The following is a 21082-nucleotide window of genomic DNA, read 5'->3' as shown; positions in this document are numbered from 1 at the left end:
GGTTGGGGAGGTCACAATAGGACCCCTTTAGGGGGATAAAGGGCAACATGCAGACCACATCACTCCTGGAAGTAAAACACCAATTCTTAATATTTTCAAAAAATGTGCTTTTTGTTCACTGAGTTTCCAGACCTTCAACTGGGGCCCCAGATTTAGTAATTCCTACCAGTCAGTGGGGTCAAGTTAGGCAAGCAAGATCTTTGATCCAGGGAGAAGAAAGCAAGAGATGTAGGGCACCCAAATTGTCCCGATTCACCCGAAAACCTTCCCAGTTTTAGAACCAAAAGCCTCACATTCAAGGAATCTACCCCCAGGCCAGGGCAGATGGGGGCAGCTGCTTATCCTATGAAAGAGGGGAATAATGATGACCATCATAACCGTTACAGAGTATCTGCTAAGCGACCCTTGCCATGCTAGGGCTTTATGTAAATACTGTCACACTTTCTTCCCCCAGCTACATTTTCAGGTAGATCACACCCACTTTGCTGACCAGGCAACCTGAGACTCAGAGCAGGATGTGAAACAGCACGGGAAAATGAAATCCTCAGGGGCTTTTGTTGAAATCAAAGATCCCCAGAGAATCGAACTCAGTAGCTGGGGACCTGCGTTTATAACACACACTCCCAGTGATTCTATGAGCAAGTAATGTCAACGTGCAGAACTCAACCAAGCTCCGCTGGGCATGACCTTGGAACTGAGCTTGGAAAGGCAAGTTCAGTGGGGACAGGCATTTGAGCTGAGGAAATAGCATGGGGAAGGACACAAAGTTGTGGAGACTGGTGGGTGTGGAGCTCAATATAATCCCTGGGAGGGACAGAACAGAAGAGGAGGCTGCTGTTGACAGAGCCAGGTCTGGAGGGCTTGAATGCCAGGCGGAGGAATTTTGAATTTATCCTGAGGACACTGGGGAGCCAGCCCGTGGGAGGGTTTAAAATAGTAATGAGAAGGTCAAGTTTGTACTTCTGTAACCCACGCTCCTGAGTCAGTCCCCAACAAGAGTCCTTCTGCCCCGTGTCATTCAAGCCAACAGAATGAGACCGATACAGAATGTTCTATAAATTATAATGGTTAAAAAAAAAATGAACAAGAACGAGGAATCTGAGTTCAGTTCAGAAGCAAAGGGAAGTTTTATTCTTCGATCAAAGAACGGAGAGGTGCGAACTCGTGGAGTCCCCGCCTCCCCAACAGGAGGACGGGCGGGCAGCTTCATGGGAATCTCGCGAGGCGGGCACAGCCGAGATCTCGGGGGGCGGGGGGGGGCGCCTTGTGCTCACGGCCCGCCGCCGCCATCTTGGGCTGGGGCGTCCTGCGCAGCCTCTCCGCACACGGCCGGCCCGCCTGCCGAGCTGAGTTGCCCGCTCAGTCACTTCTCACCGGCAACTTTGGTCTGAAGGGCCGGGTGCGAGGCCTCAGCATGCAGCCCCCTAGGAGCATGTGACACTAGACTAAGCAGGAAGGAAAAACAGGTTGGACTTTATTTGATTATCCAGGTTCTATTTTTATTTCCCAGAAATTGTTCGCGGGCTACGCTGGTGACAAACCCCTCCTCTGCCTTTTGTCCGGCTCCTCATCCTTGAGGGGCGCGGGTCCGTCTTGTGGGACTGCTTCCTGCTGAGTGTGGGCGTCGCTGTCACCCGGGGTGGAGGAGCAGACCTTCTCCCAGCCGGCTTTAGGTCTGTTTGATGGTCACCAGTCCTCGGCCCTAGCTGTTCGTCCCCTGACCGACCCCCGTTTGTCTGACCTCTCGGAGACAGTTTAGGGTGCATGGCTAAAATATGAGCAAGAGCATCATGGTTTTATGTCAGACTTTTCCAAAAAATGCAGGTCTCTCAGTCTTTGGCCCTGGTGCCGAGACTCTGCCGGGGCTGCATATCTCTGGTCACACTTTGTTGTTTTTCAGAGAAGCAGCTTCAGGTCAGAGAGGTTCTTGCGAGCACGCAGGGGTCTGTTCCCCCAGGTTGTCTCTGCAGAGGTTGGGTCTCCCGTGCCTTTTCCCTCCAGTGCGGCATCCTCACAGAGTGACCCCTGCGACTTCAGGGCAGATGGGTGGTTGGGATCCCCAAGTGGGGTCCGTTCATTTAGGAGAGAGCTGGTCTTGTGGGTGCCGGTTTTCCAGGTGTTAGGTGCACCCAGTCTCCTGGCCGGGCCCGTGGGTGCGGGCAGCACCTGGTCACCATATTGCATGAGAGCTTTTGTGGTTTCTCCCACCTGGAGGACAGGCTTGAGTTGTTCCAATTCAGGAAGGCTACGGAAGCCCATTCCGGGCTTGGGCAATGGGTCCTACGTGAGTTCAACCACACTTAACTAATTCACCTCTTGGGGCTAACCACAGGCAGAACAGGGCAGCTGGGAATAACTTAATCCAGTTTTCTCAAGTCTCCCGGCATCATAGCGTGGCTGAGTAGATCTCTCTAATTCCCCTAACAGTTGGGCTCCTCAGGCTGAGTGCAAGGTCCATTTTATCTTGTCCCTTTTGTCACTTGAGACTCAGCTGCTGGGCCCTTCTCACTTTGTAGGGATCCTGGGAGCCCAAATCTGGAGAATCCTTTCTTTTAGTAATGCCTTGGCCACGTGGGCTACCATTTCAGTTCTAGTGGGAGATGTTTCTACCCACCCTGAAAACGTGTCCACTAGCATCAAGAGATGCCTGAAGTTGTCAGTGAAATCAGTCCGACAGTCTTCCCCACCATCTGCCCCTCTGGTCTCAACTGGCCTTACCTGGGGGCCTCTGGGCGTCTGGTGCTGGGGTTGTTCATTATGCCAGTGGAGCATGTTTCAGCGCCCTGACTGATTACACTTTTCTCTGCCAGGAGTTACCATGACGTCAACCAACCAGCTATATAGGGCTTCCCTGCCATAGTGAGTTCCTTGGTGAGCCTCCCTGATGCCTTGACAAACTGCATTTGGAGAAAGAAGTATTGCCTGTGTTCATTAACTAGATCTCTTTTGAAGCCGCCCCATTTTCCGGCTTTGTCTGATTCTTCCTGATTGTGTAGATTGGGGAATCACTGGATGACTCTGGACTCTTAGGTATGAGGTTCAATTGCCAAGTTACTGTTTCCAGGGCAGTCCTTTCAACAGAGGCGTCCACTTTGTAATTTCCCTTCATTATCTCTGCACCCCCCCGCTTTTGGTGACCCCCCACAGTGAATCACTGCCGCTTTCTTCAAAAGCTACTCTGCTTCTAGAAGTCTCAATATGTTTAAACCATGTTTCACCTGTTTATTCTCTGCAGCATGCATACCTCTTTCTTTCCAAATTGCCCCCTGTGTATGTGGGATGGTATATATGTCCCAGGAGTCTGCGTGAACATTTAAGATCTTCCCTGTCCTGAGGTCTAAGGTTCAGGGGAAGGCTGTCAGCTCGGCCTCTGGGGCACACGTCCCTGGAGGTAGGCTCCGTGCCTCTATGAGTTGGGTCTGAGAGATCACTGTGTATCCCGCCTGCCTTTTCCTTGCATAAAACTGAGCTTACTTCCTAGGTCCGGGAGACTGGGATGGATTGTGTCTATGGCTTCTATACAATCAGACTTCAAGGGTCCCATTTCTGTGGGTAGCAGGGTGGCAGGATTTAGTGTGTAACAGGCCTTTATGGCAACCACGGGGCTATCTAAAAGTATAACCTGAACTGGAATTGACCTTCTGGGGGATGGCCATTCTGTTCCCTTAGAACTTACTAAAGCCTGAGCCTGGTGTGGAGTCCGGATAGTGGTGGGCTGACCACGTATTAACTTTTCAGCCTCCTTCAGCAGGGTTGTAGCAGCTGCCACTGCCTGGAGGCAAGGAGGCCAACCTTTGGCAGTTTGATCCAATTGTTTAGAGAAATAAGCAACCGCCTGAGTAAGGGGTCCCAGTTTCTGACTGAATATCCCAAGGGAGATTCCCCTCCTTTTATGAATGTAAAGGTCTAGGGTTTAGCTAAATCTGGTGGGGGGAGGTGAGGGCGGGGGCCTAAAGTCATTGCTTTGTCAATTCTTGAAAGGCCCCATTGCATTCTGAATTCCATCCAGAAGGATCACCTTCCTTTTCTTTCAACGTTTCACTTAGAGGCCTAGTTATTAGATGCAGCAAAAACCCACCGTCCCCAGGAAACCCCTAAGCTGTCTTCTAGTTTTAGGAGCAGAGGGAGAGGGGCTGCAAATGGTTTCTTTCCTTTCCTGGGACGGGCTTCTCTGACTGTCTGTGAGAATGTCGCCTAGGGAGGTCACCCTAGTTTGTGACATTGAGCCTTTTTCTTGGACACCTTGTATCCGTTACTGCTTAGGTGGTTCAGTAGGGCCGGCCATCAGAAGGTCATCTACAGACTGGAGGGGGGGGGGTTCCCTTCTCCAGATGTAGATCTTGTGGGTCTTTAGCTAAAGTTTCCCCAAAGATGGTGGGGGAATTTTTGAACTCTTGGGGTAGGACTGTCCAGTAGTATCATTGTCTTTGTTGTGAGTTTGAGTCTTGCCACTCAAAAGCGAAAAATTTTTTGTGACCCTGGGGCTAATGGAATACAGAAGAAAGCATCTCTTGAATCTAATACAGAATCCTGGGTCCTGGTGGACGGTAGAGCAGCCAGCAGGGTGCAGGGATCACTGGTTGTATGTCCTCGGTGGCTTCATCGACTGCCTGAGGTCCTGTACCATCCGGTATTCCCCACCGGGTTTCTCACAGGGAGAACGAGGGTATTACAGCGGACTGGCACAGTCTAATAAGGCCCCGGTCAGTTAGGCCTGTATCACAGGGGCAGTGCCCAGCGAGGCCTCCAGACAGAGAGGGAACTGTTTTCTGTTGGCCACGTATGTCCAGGTTTTAGATGGACTATCACGGGACTGGCTCCTGCAGCTCGTCCCACCTGGCCCTGAGCCCAGACCTCGGGATTTGCTCTGGGGAGGTTTATCCTCACTCATAAACATTTTCATCTTGTGCCCTCTGCCTAGGGGATGCCAGCCTCCAGTTTGTCTCTCCATTGGTGGACAGTAGCTTCTGATTTATGTAAGCTGTCCCTTCCTAGCAGGGGCATAGGGCATTTGGGGATGTATAGGAAGGAGTGAGTGGGAGTGTGCTTGTCCAGTTTGCATTCTAATGGCCCTATGATGGCCTGTTCTTGGGCCTTCTCTGAGATCTTCATAATTTGCAACTCTTGTGACCTAGCTTGCCTGATCTGGTGTTGAGAACTGAGAATGGACCATGAAGGGGAGGGAAAGAAGTAACCCAGCCTTGGGCTGGGACCCAGTGGATTACCATCCCCCTTTGCCTGAAGTGGAAACAGAGAGGGGAAGTGACTGGCGGAAGGTCACACAGCAACCCAAGGGCAGTCAGGTCTGCAGACTTCACTCAGACAACCTCTAAGACCAGCAGTTTACAGTGTGGCCCCTGCAGGGTGCGAGTTGTGCACACTCCTTGGAAACAGCCCAGAGAAGCCGCCCGTGGACTCAAAAATCTATGAAGTGACTCTAGAAGCGTCTGTAATGAATGAGCCATCTCAATATCCAATCATTCTACGGGCGTATATTAAAAGGGGGGAAGCCTCAAGAAACCTCTGGTCTAGAGTCAGGATTGAATGGGGCCTGGAAGCCCCCAGGACAGATCACTCCATGTGAGAGGCATAAGACAAGGCTGTAGGTCGTGGAGCTGGAGTCTGTGAAGCACGTGACACCACAGTAAGTTGTTGCCGGGCACGACACATTCTGACATGCTGAGCTTTGGCTGCCTGGAGCGGGGTCTTCACAGTGTGAGCAGGGGAGCAGATTGCCCTGAGCATCCCCTGCACAGCACAGCACAGCATGCACTGCAAGGTCACCGTCCTTTACTTCTCTGGGCTGCGAGCTCCAGGAAGGTGGGGGCCATGTCACCTGTGTCCACAGTGCCTACTATGGGCCTGGCACAGCGTGAGGCCCGACAAACAGTTGTCAGATCAATGAACAGCTGACCCAGTCATCTTGCACACCTCCAGGTACCCGAGGCTCGCTGCCACCAAGGTGGTCTGTCCCTTTGTTGGAAAGCTCTGCTAAAAATGCCATCCTAAACACCCCTGCAAAGTGGCAGACTTACCATTACCAGGGATCTCCCAGTTAGGAATTCATCCTCAAGACAGAATTCAAAAGTGGAAAATACTAATTACCCATATGAAGATGTTCATTCTGGTGTTATCTACATGGTGGAGACCTAGAGGGAGTCTGTACACCTCACAGGTGGCAAAGATTGTGCATGTGTGAGCAATTGTGTGTGTGGGTGTATGTGGATACGGGTATATGTGAGTGCGTGTGCTTTAGTTACTCCTGAGACACGACTATAATGGACAGTTTAGCAACCATTAAAAATGTGAACTGAGAAGCATGTAGAAGCATGGGGAACTGTGATCTAACAGAGGTTAGGCAAAGCATGCTATGCCTGCAGCCACATAAGCCAAGCATGCGCAGACAGGACAGGTGGAAACGTGCAAGGAAGGAACTGGCTGTGGGGTCAGAATGGCAGCATCTCAGGTTGTTTTTAAAGTTTCTTTCTGGTTGTATCTTCCTCATCCTATAGGTATTGTTATTCCCATTTTAGAGATGAGGAAACTGAGGCTCATGGAGGAAGCCATTTGCGTGTGGTGGGGCTGCTGGGATGAACCAGGACGCTGACCCTGAGCCGGTACCTTGAGCCCCTGTGTGATCCTGTCTGCTGTCCCCACCTAGGCCTGCAACTTCCACAGCACCGCCCCCCACCTGAGCTGAAGACAAAACTCTTGCTTCTGAGGGTCTTTTCTCCTCCACTCCGACCATTCCCGTGCCCTGGCTGTTCCCACTAAGACTTGGTCTCGAGTCCCCCATTGCAGACCAAGAGGAAGCTGTGACTGGAGAAACCTCCACGACAGCTAAGAATTGCCTGAAAAATATCCACACGGCCACAGCCCGTCTTTTGTGGGTCTCAGAACAAAGGCCCCTGTACCCACCAGGGCAGCATTGCCAGGCAGGCAAACAGTGATGTGTCATAGCCACCTGGCGTGGCCATCTGCTCTTTAGAGAGCAATTAAATCTGACCCAACAATTACGACTTCATGCTAGGTGGCGGCCTCATAACCATGGCACATCCCCAGGCTCCCGGCTCCGCAGAGAATTATAGAGCATCACATGCTGGGTCAAGAGCCCCTTCTTCTAAGGCAAGTGGAGGAGTAACTTGCGTCTGCAGACAGAGCCGGCTGTACTAGGCCAGGTGTTCATATCACCTTATTTACTCGTCTGAGAACTCATCAAGGTACATGCCTTTCTCCCTATTTCATGGATGAGGAACATGAGGCTCAGTTTGTGGGCAGCATCACCAAACTTGTAAGAGCTGGAGCTGAGCTATGAAGGCAGCTTGTCTGGCCCTGAACATGCCCCTTTCCTCCAGCCCTGGGCAAGAAAACACAACTGTCTTCCCTCCCCTACCCCAGCCCCCGATTCTTTGCTTCTGAGTCACTCCTTCAGGAGTTTTCTTTAGACAAAAGCCCTCTCTTCAGACATTCATTCAACAAACATTTATCGAGTGTTGACTGTATGCCAGAATCTGTGCCTGGAGGAAGGGAAGGTGCCATGAACAGAAAAGACCCCTGCCCTTACAGGGCTTACAGACCAGAGAGAGGCAACGTTCAATAGTACAGGAAGCTATACAGTCGGGCAGCAGTAAGGAGGAGTACATGATGCTGTGAGAATGTGGGGGTCATGGAGGGCTTCCCTAAGGAAGTATCCCATGAGCTAAGAGCTGAAGGCGGGGGTAAGTAACAAAGCAAAGAAAGAGGGGAACATTATTCCAGGCAACAGAAAGAGCATGTGCAAAGGCTCTGTGGTAGGACCCATAAGTGTCAGTGTAACAGGAGCACAAATGATATCCAGGGAATAAAATAGATTTTGACTAACTCCTGACACCACCAGTTCTAGCTAACATTTGCCATGTGTGCAAAACACACTGACCGGCTGCTTGTACAAAATCTCTGAATCCTTACAATGCTTCCATGTTGAAGGTATTTTCCCAAAACTGGCATTTGACTGAAGGGGTGTTATCCCATGCCTGGCTCTATGTGAAGCCCTTTACACACGTTATTTCAGAGAGTCCTCTATGTAATCTGTGACACAAGGACTTTTATGCCCCCGTTGTGCAGATGACAAAAATGAGGCTCAAATTGGGCATGTGACCCGTCCAAGGTCAGAGAGCTCAGAAGCTGCGGAGCTGTGATCTGAATCAGGTGGGCTTGGCTCCAAGTCCAGGGCGATTTCCACACTATGAGTTGCACCAACTTCTAAACATCTGTTGTCTGAAGCCAGCCCCACCTCGTGCACAGAAGTGGGTGAGGGATTTGTGTTTGGGTCTTCGTTTCTTTCCTCTGTGGCTCTATCTGCAGCTTCTGCAGACCCATGGGCTGAGTAACCTCCAGCTGCAAAAGTAGGTGCTCTCTGGGCGGCCAGTGCCATCTTGCTGTCAGTGTCTCAGGGCCTGCCCACCTCTTCCTCCTTGTGGGTCTCATATCATCACTTGATTCCTTTGACACTCCTACCTTGGCAGGCATCTCGGCTCACTCAACCAGGGTTCCCCTCAAAGCAGGCCCAAACGCAAAGATTTGGAGGCAAGCATTTTGGCAGGTGATCCAAGAGGTAGAGAAATCAAGATCCTACTGTGTGTCAGCTGAAAACTTAAATACACAGACCTTCCAAACACCATATCACCAGATTTTGGATCCTCTGATCACTGGCTGTGGAACCTAGGGTGTGTGAATCACCCTTGAAACCTGGGTCTTTCCATCTACAAAATGGGCATGAAATCCATATCTATTTCAGAGAGTTTTTTAAGAGGATTAAACTCCAACGTTCTTAGAAAAGGTGCTTGGCATAGAGTAAGCACTCCGTAAAGGGCAGTGATTCTTGTGTTTTTCTCTTCTTGTCACCAAATCTAAGACACTGCATCCCAATTTTAGCGATATTAAAATGTGAGAGAGAAGAATGGGACTTTTTAGAATTGATGGAATACAGCATTTTTCCTGTTTTCCAGATTGCACTGAGTCTTGGGACAGGCATATAATTTGCCTGTTTTCCCCTCTGTGTTCCCGGCTTCCTGCCCTGGGACAGGGTCCTCACCGGGTCATTCTGGTGTCAGGTTCAGGCAGATTTTGCTGTTAATGCCATGTTGCAAGAGGAGACTCAGCCTTTTTTGAGCAGTGGATTAACTTACTTTACTGCCACGTCAAAGAAAAGCAGAAGTCGGGAGCAATTATACTGATGGGGACCCCACCCACCCAACACCCTCCTCCTGGCCTCTGCCAAGATGACTCAGCCCAAATTATCCCCCTAATTGTCTCAACGTGTATGGACTCCCAGCTGAGGCCCTCTTTCCCCTAAACCCGCATTACTGGATCCTGGAGGACTGCAGACAGGTGGAAAGAACCCTTCTCTCTGAAATGGAATGTGGACTTCCAAGTCGTTCCACCAATTCTCATAAACCCAGTTTCCACTTCCCTCTCCTTTCTGCCCACCCTCCTCTGCACACACGCCCAGTTGCCGGGGGCCTTTATGGAAGCTCCTGCTTGGAGCAGAGAACCTCTTTCTTTGGGCACCACTGTTTCTCCACCCCTGGCCTTGCCCTGTGCTTGTTGACCTGTCTGGGGAAGGTAGGGAGGGTATTGAGTTAGAAGTCCTGTGAGGAGAGGAACTATCTTGCTTTGACATCTGAATCTAACCCAGCAGAACTCAAGACACAGAGAAGTTCTTCAAGACAAGTGGGTTCAATAAAAGAGAAGAAAAAGTGGGGGGAAAAAAAGAACCAAAGAAGAACTTTGGTCAAGGTAGAGAAAAGGAGGCCTCCAAGGAAGGGGGTGCTACAGCTGAATCAGATTCCTGTAGTGAGAACAGGCGGACGGAACCACAAAACAGACACAACAGCAAGAACAAGCAGACATGCCAGTGCTCCACACAAGCCAAGAAGTCAATAGAATCTCACAGGGAGAGGGGAGAATGCACTAAGGAGTGGATTTTCACAATCAGGATTCAGTAAAGGATCTTTTGTTGGCTGAGAAAGTGCTCCTAGCACGTTGGTTTTATTAATGTAGAAGTCCCATGAATTGAAAAGATATTTATTGAAGACCCACTGAGAAGGCAGACTGCAGCTCCTGGGCCACCATGGGCTGGGACATGCTGGGACCCTGACTGACTTATTTTGGATTGGCAAGTATCCAGGCATGAACTGATTCCCTCAAGGACACTCATCTGTGAGCGGCTCAGTCTCATCGTCAGTCTGGACACACCCTCCCCTCCCCCAGTGTGTTCCCCTCCCTGCTGCCATACATGTGGGCCAGTAAGTGTTTAATGTAATTTCAGCCTTCCAGGACGCCTGCCACCCCTTGGTGGACACTGCCTTGGGGAGGTGGTTTTTAAATGAACATAAGTGATACTATCCTCTGCAATTTATTTTTCTCTGTCAATATGTATCTTCAAGGTTCATCCTTTCTAATAAGTGTGGAGATAGCTCACCCCTTTTAGCTGCTATATAATACTCCATTTCATGAACAGCCCTTATTTTATCTGTCCATCCTCCAACAGTGTAAGTTATTTCTAACCTTACCCTACCAGACACCTCCATTTCCTTTTATGAAAATGAGGTGCCACAGATGACTTTCCAAGTTTTCACAAGCTGGCTGCCTAAAATACAGACCTCACCCCCAGGAAGTTCACAGTCCAGTTGGAAAAGTCATGATTTGTACATACAGATGAGGAATTTCACTACACAGCTGAAATGGGTGCGAAATATGTGTCTTAATTTTCATCTCTGTTGTTGGCCCTTCTCACCCTGAGGATGCTTTGCAGAGTGCCTGGCACTTGTCGAGAGAGGCCAGTGAGTGGTCCGGCACAGGGGGTGGGGGTGGAGGAGACAGTGGGGTGCAGCTCCGCTGGTTCCACTGGGGGGCCCTGCCTCGTCTGTCAACAGCAACCCGGGCTGGGCAGCTTCCTGCCCCAGGCCAGCAGGACACACCTCACGTCACACAGCGGGAATCCTCTCACTATTATTTATGTTGGCTCCAAAATCCAGGAAATCGCCAGTGGATATATAGCCCAGCGTCTCAGGATTAAATCCTGTTAGCATGAATCTCACTCCTCAGTATTCCCCTGTGGTCCAGACCACAGGGCCCGCCCGATGGTGCATCTAGGTTTGTTGTTACAGGGGAAAAGAAAGAAACCAGAGCCCACGTCGGGGAAGCTCCGAATCAGATCTACAGCCTGGTGAAAACACTGCCATCTGCTTAATTGTGCTCCAATTACACAGAATGCTCCAGAATCGCCGCTCTGGGGTGGAGAGACGCTAATGGCCATCATTACATTTGGACAGCCCTGTTTGGTTATACTGTGATGGTTATACTGTGATCTTTGCAACTACCATGTGGTTCACTCACTGAGAGTCACCAGCCTCTTCTAACACGGGAGAAACGCCGGAGTGACTCATTTGCAAATGCTTACCGAGCACCTAGTATGGGACCATGCCGGTTCTAGGCACTGAGGACAGCATGAAATTGGCTCTCATGGAACTTCTGATCCAGTGGGAAGAGACAAGCAGTACACACACACATGCATACACAAACACACACAGTGCAGGTAGTGATAAGTGCTGTGAAGATAAAGAGCTATGACAGATGCAGGGAGGGCTGGTTTTGTATAAGGTGGTCTGGGATGGCCCCCCTCCTGGAGGGGGGACCTTTGAGCATCTGAGTAAGGCAGGGGAGGGACCTGGGAGGGGCTCTGGTGGAAGTGTTCCAGGCAGTGGGAGTGGCCAGTGCAAAGGCCCTGAGGTGACTTGCCTGAGGTGTTGGAGAAGCTACCAGCGAGAGGCTGGTGTGGCTGGAATGAAGTTAGGGGCAGGAGGAGTGGGAGGGGGTGGGGACAGACTGGTCTAGCGGATCACTTAAAAGAACCACCCTGGCTTCTCTGTGGAGGAGAAAGGTCTTAAGCAACAATCTAGGGAGAGGCTGGGTTAGGGTCGTTCTGGTGGGCATGGTGAGAAGGGTCAGATTCTGGATGTGCAGACATATGTTGAAGGTGGAGGAACTGACATGGGGCATGAGACGTGGGGTGTGAGAGGCGCCCTTGACCCAGCCAAGGAGCAAAGGGGAACGGGTGGAGCCACGTCTCCCTCCACTGCAGCCTGTCCCTGGGCTTTGCTTTGTCCACTTGGACAAGCGTGCTGACTGCCACTGAATCCAGTGGGTTCGAGCTAGTGGGTCTGATTCTTGTTAAGGTGACTCTGGGCTCCTTTTTGCCATTGCAGACTCTACCCTTCATGTGTGTGGGCTTCCTCTTGCCAACGGGATTATCACGAACAGAGTGTGGGACCGGGACCCTGGGTCAACCTCAGTGTTTCCACAGACAGAAAACCCATACAGATAATCCTTTATGGTTGCCCCCATTTCAAAGCCATAACCAGAGAAGGGGAGGGTCTTCCCATCTTTATTGAATGGACAAGGAAACTAAATTAGGAGGCGGCAAGATCTGCTGCCCGAGGCAACAGGACAGCTCACTAAACCTGGGGCTTCCACTCAGGTGACTGGGAGACGGCCAGCACCTGGCTGAGCCCTGCCCAGGTTGAGGGGTGAAGGATCGTGGTGCTGGGATCCTGCCAGAGCCAGACACCAGCTCCCACTCCTTTGCCTCGGCTTGGCCTGTTTTCTGGGCTCCCTGATCCCCCACCACCCAGCCTGGAGGCCTCATACTTGAGGCCGTCTTCAGGCACAGCTGTGATTATTTGAGGAGCTGCAGACTCCGAACATTCAAAAGCACTAAGGGATGCTGGGCTTCGATAATCAGGTATAAGGCATCTGGCCTCTTGTTCTTTGCTGCCTGCTGAAGCTCCTGTGATGGTTAAAGAAGAAAGCAATCCTGTCTTAGAACGTTCATGGTTCCAGTCCATTCCATTTTAGATTTTCTTAGATCTAATTCCTTATTTGTTCCATCTTGGAACGTTCAAGGTTTTCACTCCCTTGAAAAAAAAAAATCCCTGATCCAATTCCTGCCCTACTAGAATTTCCTTGATCTAATTCCTAACCAAGTCCACCCCAGAACTTTGGAAAAGTACATGAGAAACAGGTCTGGGTCACTTTCTCTACCAAGGATATTTGCTTGTATCCAATTATTTCTTCAGTCAGCCTGTTCTGAGTGTCGACTCTAGGCCAGACATAGAGCTGGGAACTGAGAAAGCAAAATTGGACTGGGCTGAGCCCTTCCGTGAGGATCTCACAGTGCGGGAAGCAAACACTCTACCTAAGAAAGTGATGAGAGTATCGTGTGGTGCATTCATGAAAACTGAGAGAACTCAAGTCCTGAGGGGACTTACAGTTCCCAAGTTCCAGTGCTTCTCAGAATCACCCATGGGAACTGATCAAAACTAGATCTCCAGGCCTGAGCCCTCTGAGGCTCTCACTCTGGGTTCTGGGGTAGGACCCAAGGAGGGTGACCAACCGTCTCCATTTGCTCAGATCTGAGTGGTTCTCCAGGACACAGGAGTTTCAGTGCTAAAACCAGGACAGTCCTGAGCAAACTGGGACAGCTGGTCCCCACCTTGGTCCAGGTGTCTGCATTTTTAACAAGATCCTTGGCTGATGCAAATGTAGGTAGTTCTTAGGATTCTGGGCACACAGAGGAGGCCTTGAGTCCCAGTCTTCCCCAGGGTACATGGGGAAACATGGCCAGGCTGTGGAGTCCAGGGCAAGTTTTCAAGGGCCAGGTTGGCTGGTGGGGGATGGGTAATCCTGGTAGATCAGGCAGATAAGACTCCTGGGAGTGGAAGCACCATTGAGGTTTAAGCCCCTGAATCTGCTGACCTAGATCTCTTTCAGAGAATCCCCCGGCGTGGCAGGCTGGTGTGGGGAAAAGTAAAAGTGAAAATGTATTATTAACCCAAAACCCAAATGGGTGGAGATGTCCGAGCTTGTCCATACCACTGGGCCAGATTTCCTGGCAGCCCCCAGCTGGGCACAGCTGAGCTACGGCTTCCATGAGCTGCAGGATATTTGGAATCAGGGCTCAACCTTGAAGATGTATTAATGAAAATGTCATAGGCACTAAAGTCAAAGCAGATGCGAAGCCGGCTACATGGGCAGACATAGCTGATAAGAAACAGCCCAGGAGAGAACAAAACCTCTTGAGATTAGGTCAAGGGCAGACCAAAAAAAAAAAAAAAGAAAGTGACATCAGGGGTCCCCTGTGGCAACTTGGAGGAACACTGTCTCTCCCGTGGACAAGCTGACATTTTTGTGCTGCTGTGTTATATACTGACATCCCAACAGGGCAGCGTTCGAAGGCCTCCACATCAGCAAATAAATATTACGTCTCCATCTTCAGCTAAGCAGAGCTGTGGTGCATTCCTATTACTTCATGTGGATTAACCATCTGGAAGTTGAATCAAGCCACAGAGTAAAGAATGGGATCCAATTTTGCATTCACCAAAATAAGCCGTACTAGTCTCAATTTATGGCAGATGGTTATGCGGTCTCAGCGGGCCAAAAAATCTCTCTGCAAAAGAATAAAGTTTATGCCAATTACTGTAATAGGAACCAGCACAACAACTGTGTGGGTTGACTAAGAGCACAGATATCGCTGTACAGCTCATAAACTGCGGGGGGCCGGGGGAACGATGGGCACCCAGTTAATTCATTAAGATAACACGAAAGAAATGAGGAGCAGGGTTAGTCATAAAGCAGAAATATTTCCTTGCAAAGGATGGGAGGTGATCGAGGTAGGGCGACTCTTCCTGGGATGTGGCCTTGGCTGGGCTGCAGGCAGGGTCAGGGGAATGGTTAACAGGTAGAGGTCAAGAGATGACCTGCTGTTTGGTAGGAAAGGAGCGGGAGGAGAGGGGTGAGTCTGGGGCTTCTCGGCTTCATTTGTTCAAAACAGATCTGCAGGCAGACAGAACAGATGACTCTGTGGCAGACAGTGCACAGGCCCCGAGCCTGCAGCGGTGCGTGCCCTGGTACCTGCCTTTACGGAGCTCCAACCCTGGCTGAGTTGACAACATCCAGGAGGGATGCTGGCCTCGTTGGGAGGTCAGGGGAGGCGTCTTGAAGGATGCGGCACCTGGGCTGAGGTAGAAGGAAGAACCGGGGAGGGAAGGGGGCTCCAGGCCTAGAGGGCACCAGGGGCTTTGGTCTCAGAGAACCTGGAGCCTAGAGGTGAGAGAGGATGGAGAAGGAGGGGGGCCAAAACACAGGAGGCTAGTCTCTGTCCTGGAAGCAAAGATGGAATGACCTGACCCACCTTCTCTGGGAGACAGGTCTTGGCTACAGTAAGTGCTGCCTCTTCTCAGCTGAGGGGAGCTTCTGGACTTTGGGGAGTGTGAGAACTTCCTGTTCCCCAGAATGGTGTCTGGGTGGAACTGTGAGCTAGAGCAGAGGAGGTTTGGGTGGATAAGGAGTTTGCTTCCTCCTTGATGAGTCGTCCTGCCTGAGGAAAGCACTGCCAGGCCCTCCCGGTCGGCACTCCTAGACCAGCTTTCACACAACCTTTCCTCTACCTCCCCGAAAACTTCTGTGCCCTGCTAAGCCTGGGAAGGGAGAGAGAGGTGGCTGGCAGGGGCAGCACATCAGGCTACAGAAAAGACTACCTGTTTCCTATACAATGTTGGGTTCAGCTTTGGCATTTGTTTTTAAATGAAGGCTGCTGGCTTCAAGAATGTTGACATTTGGGGCTAAAAATAAGGGTTCCAACTGTTCTTGTTTGTGCAGGACTGTCTTGGTTTTAGTACCCAACGTTCCGCCTCCCAGGAAACCCCTCCATCCTGGGCAAACCAGGATGGCTGGTCACTCAAGCTGATGGGTAGACCAACCCAGGGGCAAATCCACTGCTGGGGAGATTTTCACACATTACTTATACATTTCTTGTCTCGTGGCCACATTCCATGTTGTTATTACCCCAACCTTCACTGGCAGGATGGCGAGGCTCAGAGGGGCTGAGACTTACTTGATGGCCGGTTGCTCAGTAAGTGGACGTGGCAGGTTGGAATGCAGGCGGCGGATGCCAAAGCCCCCGTGTGCAGCCTCTCCGGGAGAGACAGCGGCAGTGACCATTAGTAAATCCGGTGGCAGTGGTCACAGTTGCCGACCTCCACATTCTCTGGTGGGCTGACAAGGAAGGGAGTGGAGCTCTTCGCAAGCAACAGTGATCCCACTGTTCCTCACCTCGCCAGACGACGCTTCTGTACTCACTCTCAGGCCTGAGCAAACGTAGGGGCTGCATTTCAGCCTGGTGGCCCTGAGCCAGGGCTGGACCAGGCTGTCCCCAGTCTCCGATGAAGCCTTCCCATCCCAGAATCCTGAGTGGCGGGCAGGATGGAGAGGACGGACAAGGGGGGGTGGTGAATTCCAGAGCAAGTGGGAGAAGCCCCTGCTTGAGGCCTGGCGCTCGCCTGTGTGGGGAGCTTGCCAGCCGGAATGCAGGCGCTGACCTCAATCGCACAAGTGGAAAATCTGAGCCTGTAGAGTTGGAAGGGGCTGGGAGGAATCCTGAAACACCCGCCTCCCCCGACGGTTTTCTGGCCCGCGCCTAGGAAGAGGAGTGAGCTCATGGGCCACCAGATGCCGAACTGAAAATTCTCATCCCCAGTGTAGAAGGCACGGCTGGGCATTCGCACACGGGGAGGTGTTCCCAAGGTCCCCTGCGTTACAGAAATAGTTTCAAAAAAGATTCCCTTGTAAAGTGAAACAACGGGGACAGTTCTAGGGGGAGAAAACTACCCACGTGCCAGCCACGCTAACAGCAGCCCCGGGGGCTCCCCTCCGGATGCTCAGGCTGCTGAAGAGTGCAGGTCTTCTGATTTCTCACCTCGACGGAACAGACATCTTCCTATGTACATTTCAGAATCACCACTAAACCTTCCCCCTCCAAGGAGTTTGAGGGGACTTATGCAGGAGGCATGGACACAGGAGAACCACAAACCCTCAAATTTCATAGCACTGTCACAGACTTCGAGTATGAGGGATGAGACGAGGGACTGGGCGGGTGGAGGCGGATGCCAGGATGGCTGCCTAAAGAGCTTGCCTCAGTTGGACATAAAATGCAACGTGGGAGTTTCCTGACAGAGATAGAGGGGGAAATTCATCACTGTTTAGGAAGAAATGCTTTCTTGGCTCTGAGCTCTAGGAAGAATCAGTCACGGAATTTTGCTCCTAAGTGGTGTTTAAGAACACGGAGTGTCCTCAGCAGAATTTTTATCATTATGACTGCTCGTTATGTCGACCCTTAGTAAATGTGGCAAGCGTGGAACTTTGCACAGGGAGACGGGGATGATGGGCAGTGGTTACGAGCAACTTCCAAGTGGCCCCTGGATTATAACCCTGGCTTCACCACTTTCCGTAATAATACCCAGCAAAGTTATACTTCTCTGGGCCTCAGTTTCCTCATCTGTAAAAGGGGGTGATGATAGCGTGATTGTGAAGATTAAAGACCCTGTATCTGTTGTGCTTAGAACAATGCCTGACACAAACTGTTAAGTGATGGCTGTTTTGCTGGCGAAGAATCTAAGGTAGGGAATGGCAAACTAGGGCCCTTGGGCCAAATCCAGCCCACCACCAGTTTGTGTAAATAAAGTGTTAATGGAACACAACCACACCCATTCATTTACATAATGTCTGAGGCTGCTTTCACACTACAAAGGCAGAGTTCAGTAGCAACAGAAACTGTATGGCCCACAAAGCCCAAAAATATTTACTATCTGGCCCTTTTTAGACAAAGTTTGCACCCCGCCCGGATCTGAAAAGAACGGCTGCTCTGTGCCTGATCCTCCCTCCAGCCTTACTTGGGAGAAGTCTCACCCTAAACAATGCCTCTCTGGGAACGACATTTTTGGAGTGAGGGCTACAGAACGCCGTGGATGGGAAGCACTCACAGCACTTCTTGGCCGGCTGAGCTGTTCCGGGGCTTCCCGGGCCATGGGGCCGTGGAGGCAGCTCTGGGAGAACACGCCATCAGTATTCCAGGCTGCAGGGAGGCAGCGTGCAGCAGGATGCCCAGAGGCAAGGCTTTTGTTTAGCACACACATTAATAAACACTGTAAGCCACTCCTCCGTTCCACTTCATGAAGCTCCCTCAGTCTGCAGTGCAAGGTAATTCTGCTATCGACTGATTAGCAGGTGGTGTCAGAATACATAAGGGATCCATGAGGCGGAGGCACGTCACGGTGCTTTACTGCTTCTCAGAAATCCAAGGAGTAAACAGATTCGACCCAGGGCTGAGTGTCACTGACTCAGGGAAACTCCAGGCTGCTTTTCTAGGCAACGGCCTGGCCTTTCCGTGCCTGGTCACGGAGCCAAGCTTGGGCTGACATGTTAGCAATGGTACCTAGGGAGCCAAATTTCAACCGTGGGAAATGTATAGGGCACCTCTGAGCTTTTCCATGAGAATAGCATTTTCATTTAACAGCCATAGATGGTATTTTCTGGACAACAGACATATGGCGAAAATACGCCAATCAAGCTGAGTTTAGCTAACTAGCATGATCTTCATTGTATTCCATGCAACAACAGCTCTTGTTAGCACATCACAGCTCCACCCTTCAACTTCCCATCCATCGGTATTGGTTGGAAATCAGATGGCAAACAGCGACCGTCTTCTATTCTTAGAGCCTTTCCGTGGACAACATCCATGCTGGGCAGCAGAGAGATCAGCTTAGGCCGTTTAACCAGTGCCTGACCCTCCCAACAGCCATGAGGTGGACGAGCATCACTGGCTCCAAGCGGGAGAATCAGGCTCTTATCTGCCTGGTCACTGGCCTTGGCTGCACTGGTCTTTGGGCCTCAGGGAGCCATGCTGGTGTTTAAGGAGGGGTGCAGCACCATCAAGGGTGTTCTAGAAAGTACCTCTGACAGAGCCTGATCAAAGTTATCCACGTTCTAGACTAGGGCTTGGCAAACTATGGCCTCGCCAGCCAAATCTGGGTGTAAATAAAGTTTTATCGAAACAGATTTTTTTTCTTTTACATTTTGTCTATGGCCGTTTTTGCATTGCAAGGGCAGAGTTTAATAGCTGTGAGAGACCATGTGGCCTATAAAGCCTAAAATACTTACTGGGTTAGCAGACCCCTGCCCTAGATGAGAAGACGGCTCACCAGGGCACCGAACGGGCCAGGACATTCAAGAGGGGCAGGATTCCACTAACATTTGGGGGCACTTCTAAGACTCAGCGACCTTCATTTGGGAGCACAGCCAGTGATGCAGTTAACTGACAGGAAGGAGGAAAAGACTTAGAGTTTGGCTTCTTCAGTTTGGAGGATAGCAAAGCTCCGGTTTAACGTCTGGGAGGCGAGGAGGAAACGTGGACCTGGAGCTCCCTCGTCTGTCCTCTCGACGTACTTTTTACCATGAGCTTCAGAATTACTACTGCCTGTTGCAGCTGCTTGTCAGGGTTTAATTCTCTAAGGGCAGAAACTCGATCTTACTGATTCTTGGTCGAACTCCCTTCCCCTCTAACCCCAGGACTCAAAGGGGATCTTGCCCAGTATAGGCAGGAATCTGTTGTGGGTAAAAGGATCAGTTTCAGAGTCAAAGTTTCCACCGGGGGAGGTGACTCCGGGTACCACTGCGTGGCTCCTGCCCATGAGGTGTTTCTGAGCTAACTTGGGATGAAAAAACAAACAGAAGTGTAACAGTTGGCAACATATATTAACCAAAGTGGCGGAGTCTTTGAGAGCCAAGTGAGGGGTATGGACTGCTACAGGTCACTCTAGGGTAAGGAAGGCTACATGGAGAGTGGCACGGGGCTCTGAAGAACAGGTAGGAGTCTGATTACTCGGAGAGAGGGCAGTCATCTCAATCATCTTCCAGAAGTCAGTGGTAATTCTCTAAGCTCTTTCCCTGTCCTTTGAAAACGACACACTGAACCCAAGCATAGAAGAGCGACCGGTGGGCAATCAGTATTTTTAAAGGCTTCCCCTGTGATTCTAAGGTGCAGCCAAGGTTGAGAACCTCTGGTTTACGTGTGATTTCTTTTTTTCCCGAACCAGTAGCTCCAGCATAACAGAACACTCAAAATTTTCTTCCCCAAATTGAACCTGGTTTTGAAGGGACCGTTGTTGCTTAGTATTTCCAAGTCAAAATATAACCCCAAGTGACGTTGGCAGGGTTCCTAGCAAGCACACCCTGTAGATGCTCCAGGCTCAACGGGACAATTTTTAACCTGCTCCCTAGCACCTTCCCTACCTCCCTCCAATCACGTGAAGTCCCAAACTCTGAAACTGACAGCGCAGGAACCTGAAAAACTGATTTTGGACCCACCGAACTCTGCCTCCTAACATTCAGTGGCTCTCAATGGTATCAAGTCTAAGGGTCTGAGAATAGTCAGAACATTCTCCTTCCAAATGGTCAAGAAAGGGAATTCTATGCTAACTCCTTGTCAACTTGGCTGCTGAGAGGAGATGGACAAAACAACTGTCTTGAGGGGCCTAGAGGGGTGCATCTGACCAGGCCGCAGTGTTTCTGGCACCCTGGGCTCGGAGGACCCCTGCTGCCCCGCCCAGCTGCCTTTGGCCTGGACTTCTGCTTTCTCACCTGTATGATGTGGGTGACGTCTAAGATCTCTCTCTACTGTTAAATGACTACCTATCAGACTGAACTGTAGTCTGTCTGTTCACATGTCTATCTCCCACACTGGACTCTGCACTCCTTTGGCACCTCCAGGAGACCAGGTTGCTGGGCATGTAAGTGCCCACACTGCTGGACGCATGAGTGACAGACTGCCCACGTGAGCACAAACATTACCTCTGAATAAATAGAACACTAAGAAAATCACTTCAGAAAATAAAGAAGACCCCGGAAGTATAACATTATATTAAATCTATTCAGAGAGTTGGCAACCTCTCTGAAGGTTGAGCCACTGTAGAATTTAAGTTGGCAGCACGAGAAAATAGTTACACGCCCAAAACCAGAAGACTGGAAGTGACAAATTCCTAAAAGGAGAGAGGTAAAACATGGCCCCAAACCAAAAAGCCACAGTCTTGAAATCATCAGGATCTAATGGCAAAGTCCTTTACTGAGTGCTTTTAAAAATACTACAGGTTTTCCGTATTTTTTCCCCCTTTAAAAATAATTTTTAAAAATCCTCTGGGACGAATATACA

General features: G+C 50.5%; 1 long non-coding RNA gene across 1 annotated transcript; it reads left to right on the top strand.

The window, feature by feature from the left end:
* Positions 1–1304: 1304 nt before the first annotated feature.
* Positions 1305–18933, top strand: LOC140690889 (uncharacterized). The gene is made up of 2 exons (XR_012066235.1): positions 1305–1466; positions 17699–18933. It is a non-coding gene; the product is annotated as an uncharacterized lncRNA (long non-coding RNA).
* Positions 18934–21082: the final 2149 nt, after the last annotated feature.

This window comes from Vicugna pacos, chromosome 32, assembly GCF_048564905.1.
Source record: "Vicugna pacos chromosome 32, VicPac4, whole genome shotgun sequence".
NCBI lineage: Eukaryota > Metazoa > Chordata > Mammalia > Artiodactyla > Camelidae > Vicugna > Vicugna pacos.
The sequence above is the reverse complement of the archived record's forward strand: the minus strand, read 5'-3'. Positions and strand labels throughout refer to the sequence as shown.